The sequence below is a fragment of the Pongo pygmaeus genome, chromosome 20, assembly GCF_028885625.2.
Source record: "Pongo pygmaeus isolate AG05252 chromosome 20, NHGRI_mPonPyg2-v2.0_pri, whole genome shotgun sequence".
Taxonomy (NCBI): domain Eukaryota; kingdom Metazoa; phylum Chordata; class Mammalia; order Primates; family Hominidae; genus Pongo; species Pongo pygmaeus.
Genome location: NC_072393.2, coordinates 46,702,501 through 46,711,455, shown reverse-complemented (window position 1 = coordinate 46,711,455; position 8,955 = coordinate 46,702,501). Strand labels below are relative to the sequence as shown.

The 8,955-nt window shown below is 49.9% G+C and overlaps 1 pseudogene; it reads left to right on the top strand.

The window, feature by feature from the left end:
* The first annotated feature begins 352 nt into the window (after positions 1-352).
* LOC129021069 (cytochrome P450 2A13-like) lies at positions 353-3,994 on the top strand (annotated as a pseudogene).
* Positions 3,995-8,955: the final 4,961 nt, after the last annotated feature.

Below are 8,955 nucleotides of genomic sequence, written 5' to 3'. Positions count from 1 at the left end.
GCATTCTCACTCCCAGATCCCAAATCCAAAGCCCAGGTGCTCCCCTATGCAAATATTCCAAACTCCTTTGTTCTACCGCTTATCTGTTGCCCCCTCCTAAATCCACAGCCCTGGGGCACCCCTCCTGAGGTACCACAGATTTAGTCGGGAGGTACCCTCCTGGTTCAGCTTCCCTGGGGTCCCCCTCCGCCTCCTTTGCTGGTTGTGTCCAAAGCTTGGTGGGGTTCATGGAGAGGATGTAGTTGGGAGGTGAAATGAGGTGATTATGTAATCAGCCAAAGTCCACCCCTTATTTCAGGCAGTATAAAGGCAAACCACCCCAGCTGTCACCATCTATCATTCCACTGCCACCATGCTGGCATCAGGGCTGCTTCTGGTGGCCTTGCTGGCCAGCCTGACTGTGATGGTCTTGATGTCTGTCTGGCAGCAGAGGAAGAGCAGGGGGAAGCTGCCTCTGGGACTTACCCCATTGCCCTTCATTGGAAACTACCTGCAGCTGAACACAGAGCAGATATGCAACTCTATCATGAAGGTGTCCCAAGGCAGGGAGGTGGGTGGCACGAGGTGGGGGCTGCCCAGTTGGCTGAGGCTTTGTGGCAGGGGATTGACCAGTGTGGACCAGAGTCGTAGGAAAGGGAGTTTTGGAGTTTCAGCATCAGGGTCCTAGCCAGGAAAGACAGGATCTTGGGATGTCCAGCTCCCTGACTGTGAGAACCTGGGGGCGAAACATCCCAGTACATGAAATCTCGGTGCTGGGCCCATTCAGACTGGGGGCTGCTCCCTCTAACCACCCCACCCGCCTCCATCAGATCAGTGAGCGCTATGGCCCCGTGTTCACCACTCACTTGGGGCCCCGGTGGGTCGTGGTGCTGTGCGGACATGATGCCGTCAAGGAGGCTCTGGTGGACCAGGCCGAGGAGTTCAGCGGGCGAGGTGAGCAGGCCACCTTCAACTGGCTCTTCAAAGGCTATGGTGAGGGGGTGCCCAAGAGGGGGAAGGTGGCAAGGCCGACTCGATGGCCTCCATGTCCCCAGCCTTCTCCCTGACTCTCCTGCCCACTGAAGGCTGCGGCAGAGCCCCCTGTCTGGCCTTCTCTCTCCAGCTCCCTTCATTGCGGCCTCTGCCTCTTGCCTGTCTCCAGCATCCCTGTCCCTGTCCCTGTCCCTGTCCAGATTTCTCCCTGCCTCTCTCACTGGAGTCTCCTCTTTCCCCTCTGTCTCCATCTCGAGGACAATCCTGGGTTTCTGTTTTCCAGCCCTGGTCCTCTGTCTTCATTTGTCTTTTTGTTGCTCTCAGCTTCTGAGCTTCTCCGTGTTTCTCCTCTCTCCGCTTCCCTCTCCCATTTCTTCCTCTGTCTTAGGATTTCAGGGTATTCCTACTTCCACATCTCCAGCCTCCTCTCCTGGTAACAGTCTCTCCTCCTTCCCGACCGTCTCTGTTTCTCTCTCCGTAGTTTTCTGTCTTCACCAGCTCAGCTTAAGAATCTTTCACCATTTTTACGCTTGAACCTGGAAGGTGGAGGTTGCAGTGAGCCGCCAACATGGGGACAATGCACTTCAGCCTGGGCGACAGAGCGAGAATCCGTCTCAAAAACAAATAAACAAACATACAAACAAAAAAGACTCTTTCACCATTTTAATTTTCTCCTCGCAGATCTCCCCATACCTCACCTCTCCTCCTTCCATAATCTTCTCCCTTCTCTGTCTTTTTCTCTCCCTCCTTCCCTCCCTATGCTCCATGGAGTGTCCCGTCTCCCTCTGTTCTGCTGTGCATCTGTCTGTCTGGCCTGTCTCTTTTCTGATCCTCTTGTTCCTATTCGGTCTCTGTTTCTCTGACTGAATTTGCAGCTCTCCTGCGCGAGGCTTCTGTGCCTGCCTCCCGCCCCCCCGCCCCGCGCGCCTGACCTCTCCCCACCTCCCCACCCCTGCGTTCCTCTCCCAGGAGTGACCTGCCGCACCTGGGAGCGCACCAAGCCGCTCAGGCACTTCTCCATCGCTACCCTGCGGGACTTCGGGGTGGGCAAGCGTGGCATCAAGGACGTATCCAGGAGAAGGCCGGCTTCCTCATCAAGGCCCTCTAGGGCACGCGCGGTGAGCAGGACACCCCGAGTGTGGAGGCGGGAGAAGGAAAACGCCCAGGGCGAGGAACCCGCGCGCGTTCTGTCTGGGGATTGGGCCTCGGTGGGGAAAGGCGCCCGCGCTCCCAGCCCTGTAGTCTGGCACTGGGAATGTGGCTCATCAGGGCAGTGCCTCCTGGAATTCTCAGACTAGCATCAGACCTCTGAGTTGACTCTCTTCCCAACCCCCTTCTCCCCCAATACACCGCCACACCCACAAGCTCCAGCATCGATCCCACCTTCTTCCTAAGCCGTACCGTCTCCAATGTCATCAGCTCCATTGTCTTTGGTGACCGCTTTGACTATGAGGACAAAGAGTTCCTGTCACTGTTGCGCATGATGCTGGAAAGCTTCCAGTTCACGGCAACCTCCACGGGGCAGGTAACTGGCTGCAGCCTGGCCGTCAGGCCCCTACCACAACCTGCCAACTGCTCCCCTACATGGGGACAGGTGCCCCAAACTCCCACCCCCCTCCAGACAGTGTCCCCTCAAAATCAGCCCCCAGTATTGGACAACTGGACAGTTGCACCAGAACCTGGGATGGGTGCCCAATACCCAGTCTCCAAGGACACCTGGATAGCTCAACAGTTGCTCCCCAAAACAGAGCCTGCGGGCAGGATGCATACCCTCGGCTCAGCTCTCTCACCTGGGCATGTGTTCCCATCCCCAACTTACTGTAATTTCTAACAGATGCTCCCTACCCCGTTCTTCTGAATATTTTAACACCTGGACAAGTGACTGCCTCAACCCACCTCCTGCATACCTGAACACCTGGTGCTGCAAAATCCAGCCCATCATAATCATTTCACATCTACACAAATGTCCCAGATTAGCTAACTGGAATATCTGGCCAAGCGCCCTCTACTTCACCCACTTAAATACCTGAAAACATGGACAGCTGCCCTAACCAACACCCTAAACACATAAATATCTAGACAGATTATTCCCAGACACCCAAATAAGTGTTCCCCAACACTTTCCAATCATACACCTTACAGAGGTGCCCCCAATGCATCCCACTTGGATAGGTAAACACCTGAACAGGTATCCCCTCCACTTCAACATCTTCACCAGCCCCACTTTAATACCTGAACACCTGAACAAAAGCCCCCAGTCCAGACCCAATAAGTATCTCGGTAGTTGTCTTCAACCAGGCCCACCTGAATGCCTACATACCTAGACAGGTGGCACTCCCCTCATACCAGCCCCGTCTGAGTAGCTAAACACTTGAACAGGTGTTTTCCAACACATCCTGCCTTGAATGTCTGAACACCTAGCTGTGCGCTCCAATCCACCCTCATTGAAACCTAGATGTGTGCCTCAGTCCATGTTATCTAAATTTCTGGACAGTAGCCTTCTCACTTAACCCTCATGAAGACTTAGATATATGTTCCCATTCAGCCCCACTGAACTACCTAAACACCTGGGCAGGTAGGTGCCTTTAACCCAGTGCCTTTCTTGCTCTGACACAGGTCCCATTCCCATCAGTTCCTGCCTCCTGACAGTGGTCCTTCCCTTCCCATCCTCTCTCTGCAACCCCAGCTCTATGAGATGTTCTCTTTGGTGATGAAACACCTGCCAGGACCACAGCAACAGGCCTTTAAGGAGCTGCAAGGGCTGGAGGACTTCATAGCCAAGAAAGTGGAGCACAATCAGTGCATGCTGGATCCCAATTCCCCACGGGAATTCATTGACTCATTTCTCATCTGCATGCAGGGGGTAGACCCCAGCAACCAATGGGAGGAGCTGCAAAGCCAGGCAGAGGGAAATCAGGCTGGCAGTGGGGAGGGCAGACAACACAGGCCCATTCAAATTAGCCCCTGTCATAATAATCCTCACAATCCCAACTGTATCAACCACCGCTGTTCCATCTACTGAGCCCTCACCCACAGGCAGGACCTGTGCACGTGAATTAAAATAGCAAGCACTTCTACAGAACTACCATGTGCCAGGCATTGCATTAAGTGCTTTAAGATAGTATCCCCTATAGCACTCACAACAGCTCTTGAAGGAGGTTCAATCACAGCCTCAATTTTACAAATGAGGAAACTGAGGCCCAAAGAGTATAAGTGGCTTACCTGAGGTCACACAGAGAGGAAGCTGAGGTCCCCCAAGCTCAAATCCTCATCTCTCTGAGTCTAAGGCTGGTGCTTTTTTTGAGACAGAGTTTTGCTTTTGTCACCCAGGCTGGAGTGAAATGGCGCAATCTCGGCTCACTGCAACCTCTGCCTCCTGGGTTCAAGTGATTCTCCTGCTTTGGCCTCCCAAATAGCTGGGATTACAGGCGCCCACCACCACACCAAGCTAATTTTTGTATGTTTAGTAGAGACGGAGTTTCACCATGTTGGCCAGGCTGGTCTTGAACTCCTGACCTCAGGTGATCCAAGGGCTGGTGCTTTTAGCCACCACACTCTCTAACCTATCATGCCCTGGTTATCAGACACACCTCTGTGGACAGGTGACCTGGCTTTACATTGCAGGGTCCCCACCTCCATCTGGATGTCAGTTTCTCATGTGGGAAGGCTTAAGGGAGTCTGAAGCTCAGGGATAAAGGATTGAGCTCACACCAGCAGGGGCCTCCCTCACCCACCTCCTGCTCACATCAGCAGGGGCCTCCCTCACCCACCTCCCCTCTCTGAGGTGTAGCCTAGTATTTCTCCAGCTTGGAAGTTCCTGTTAGAATCTACCCTTGAGCCACCAGCTGATACTCCCTTAACTACAAAGCACCCAGTACCTGCGCCCAGGCAAAAGGGAAGGAAACATCATACCCCTTTCAGAGGCAGGGAAAACCAAGGCCCAGAGTGAATCAGAGATTTATTCGTCTAGGGTCACACAGCAGATTCTTCATATCCCTAAAAAGGAGATGACGACACAGCAGTCATATTTGCAAGTGTATCTGGAGGAAGGAGCATCTAAACCTCCCATTATTTTTTTTAGTACCTTTTGTGTACCAGGCCCTGACAGACCTGATCTCTTTTAATCCCAACAACAAGTCTCAGTGATAATCATTACAGCTCATTCTTACAGCACACAATGATATCCCAGACACTTTTTGCAAGTGCAAAAAGCTCTTTGCACATACCTCACCAAATCGTCAAACAGCCACACATGAGAGACACTACGATGATCTCTGTTTACAGAGGCAGAAATAAGGCACACAGAGGGCTTAAGTCACTTCTCAAAGGCACCAACAAGGAGCTGGGATTCAACATCCAGACAATCTGGCTCCAATCGGTGATATTATCTCCTTCATTCCTGAGAGACAGAAAGCTGAGAATTCTAAAGATGTGGCCCCCAGATTTGGAGAAGTGGGAGTTCTTATACAGGCATCAAAAGATCAACCAGAGGAGCCAATGAACACCCTGAAATAGTCATGCAGCTGGGTGGCATCATGCCCACCTAGAAAAACTCCGTGCAAGTATTTTGGACCTCTTGAAGGCACAGCTCTTATTTATTCCACAAATATTTATTGTGAACCCTACTGTGTGTCAGGCACTTGTTTCAAAGGGTGGGGGAGCCCACAGGGACCAAAGCAAACCATGACAGCAGTAATAATTAAATAAATGAGAACCAGCTAGGCGCAATGGCTCACACCTGTAATCTCAGTGCTTTGGGAAGTCAAGATGGGAAGATCATTTGAGACCAAGAGTTTGAGACCAGCCTGGGCAAAATAGCAAGACTCCATCTCTCCAAAAAATTTAAAAGCCAGCCAGAGGTGGTGTCACACACCTGTAGTCACCACTACTCAGGAGGCTGACGGGGGAGGATTGCTTGAACCCAGGAGTTGGAGGCCGCAATGAGCCATGATCACACCACTGCACTCCAGCCTTGGTGATATGGTTTGGCTGTGTCCCCACCCAAATCTTATCTAGAATTGTAGCTCCCATAATCCCCACGTGTTGTGGGAGGGACCTGGTGGGTGATCATTGAATCATAGGGGCTGTTTCCCCCGTACTGTTCTCACAGTAGTGAATAAGTCTCATGAGATCTGTCGGTTTTATAAGGGGAAATCCCTTTCTCTTGGTTCTCATTCTCTCTCTTGCCAGCCACCATGTAAGATGCACCTTTTGCCTTTCAGCATGATTGTGAGGCCTCCCCAGCCATGTGGAACTGTGAGTTTATTAAACTTGTTTTTCTTTATAAATTACCCAGTCTAGGGTATGTCTTTATCAGCAGCATGAAAATGGACTAATACAATGGACAACAGAACAAGACTCTGCCTCTATAAATAAATAAAGATAGATGGATAGATATATGATAGATAGATGATAGATAGATAGATGATAGATAGACAGATAGATAGATAGATAGATAGACAGGAAATAAGAACCCTGCCCTCCTAGAGCTGTCATTTTAGCAGAAGAGGGCATTAGCATTATCAGAGCCAATGCCTACTTGCTCCTGGAAGGTTCCAAGCTTGCTTTCTCACCTCTGGGTCTTTGACCTTGCTGTTCCCTCAGCTGAGAAGGCTTCTCCCCACACCTTCCCATGACCAATTCTCAGAAGTCTTCTCAAAGGAGCCCTCTCTGACCACTCAATCTGAAGTAATCCCCATGGAACCCTTGTACACTGTTGGTGGTAATGTAAATTAGTAGAGCCACTTTGAGGAACAACATGGAGTTTCCTTAAGAAAAAGAAAAAAAAAGTAGAATAGGCCAGGTGCGGTGGCTCATGCCTGTAATCCCAGCACTTTGGGAGGCTGAGGCGGGCGAGTCATCTGAGGTCAGGAGTTCAAGACCAGCCTGGCCAACATGGTGAAACTCCATCTCTACAAAAATTACAAAAATCTTCCAAGCGTGTCGGTGGGTGCCTGTAGTCCCAGCTACTCAGGATGCTGAGGCAGGAGAATCGCTTGAACCCAGGAGGTGGAGGCTGCAGTGAGCTGAGATCATACCACTGCACTCCAGCCTGGGTGACAGAGTAAGACTCTACCTCAAAAAAAAATGAATAAATAAATAAAATAAACAAACAAAAAGAAAGAAAACTACTAAAAATAGAGCTACCACACAATCCAGCAATCCCACCACTAAATCTATATATAAAAAAAGGAAATCCATTTACTGAAGAGATGTCTGCACTCCCATGTATTTTGAAGCTCTGTTTGCAATAGCCAAGATATGGAATCAACCTAAGTGTTCATGTGGTGCTGTACAGAAGGGAATACTATTCAGCCATTAAAAAAGAATGAGATCCTGTTATTTGCAGCAACAGGGATGGAACTGCAGGACATTATGTTAGGTGAAATAAGCCAGGCATAGAAAGGCAAAGTTTTGCACATTCTCACTCATTCGTGGGAGCTAAAAATTATGACAATTGAACTCATGGAGATAGAGAAGAATGATGGTAACCAGAGGCTGGGAAGGGTGGAGGTGAGGGAGTGGGGATGGCTAATGGGTACAAAAATATAGTTCGATACAATGAATAAGATCTAGTTTTTGATAGCACAACAGGGTGATGGCCGTCAGCAATAATTCATTGTACTTTTTGTTTGTTTGCTTGTTTGTCTTTTTGAGATGGAGTCTCACTGAGTCGCCCAAGCTGGACTGCAGTGGCACAGTCTTGGCTCACTGCAAACTCCACCTACCAGGCTCAAGCAGTTCTCCCGATTCAGCCTCTGGAGTAGCTGGGATTACAGACGCATGCCACCATGCCCGGCTAATTTTTTTGTATTTTTGTAGAGACAGGGTTTCACCATGTTGCCCAGGGTGGTTTTGAACTCCTCAGCTCAGGCAATCCGTCTGCCTCGGCCTCCCAAAGTGCTGGAATTACAGGCATGAGCCACTGTGCCCAGCCTGTGGTACATTTTAGCATAACAGAGGGAATATAACTGTAATGCTTGTGACACAAAGAAATGATGAGTGCTTGAGGTGATGGTTACCCCATTTACCATGATGTGATTATTATATGTGACTATACACTTTATGCCTGTCTACATTGTATGTCTGTGATTACACATTGTATGTCTGTATCGAAATATCTCACTTACCACATAAAGGTATACACCTGCTATGTAGCCACAAAGATTTTTAAAAATAAAAATAATTGCATAGACTCCTCAAACCCCAATCTCCAGTACTTTTGTTGTCTTGCTCCACCACAGGACCACATCTCAAAGCCTCAAGTCTATCAGAATTTCTCCCTCCAGTCTGTCTCCTCTCCATTTCACCTTATAAAATTCCAGAAGCTTCTGTAGTTAATATATAAGCTAGAAAGGAACTCCCAAGCTTGTCTGTGGAGTTCCACCCAAAGTTTGACCCCAGCTGCCTTGCTGCCTGTGAGTTGTTTCCCATCTACCAACCTCCACCTTTTCCATCCCTTCAACACTCCCCCATCTGACCACCTGGACAGACTTGAGAAAGCCCTGTGGTTTATTTGCAAAATGCTCCCCCAGGAAGGGCAGAGGCCAGGGCCTAGGAGAGAGGCAGCCCTGGGAGGTGGGATGGCCCCAGAACCAGAGTAGCAAGAGGCCACTGGGGACAATGAGGAGTGAGAAGGCTGAGGGCACCATGGTCCTCATTCCTCCAGCCTTCCATTCTGCTGTTGCTCTTAAAAGACATGTTGCTCTCTGTTTGTTGTTTTATTTCTGTGGTTGGTGAGGGAAGGTGTGCCATGCATTTGCACTGGCAGAGTCTCTGTTAACTCTTCAGAGGCTACAAGGAGCCCAAAGCTGTCAGGTGCTGCAGAGGCCAAAAGGTTAGTATCTCAGGGTGGAGTTCCAGAGCCAGCATCCCACTGGCCACAGGCTGGCTGATGTATCCGTGTGATAAAGATATTAAACTTGCAGCACCTGCCTCAGAGAAGGGTGGTGGTCCTGCTGGTGTAATGTGTGGAGGTTGGAT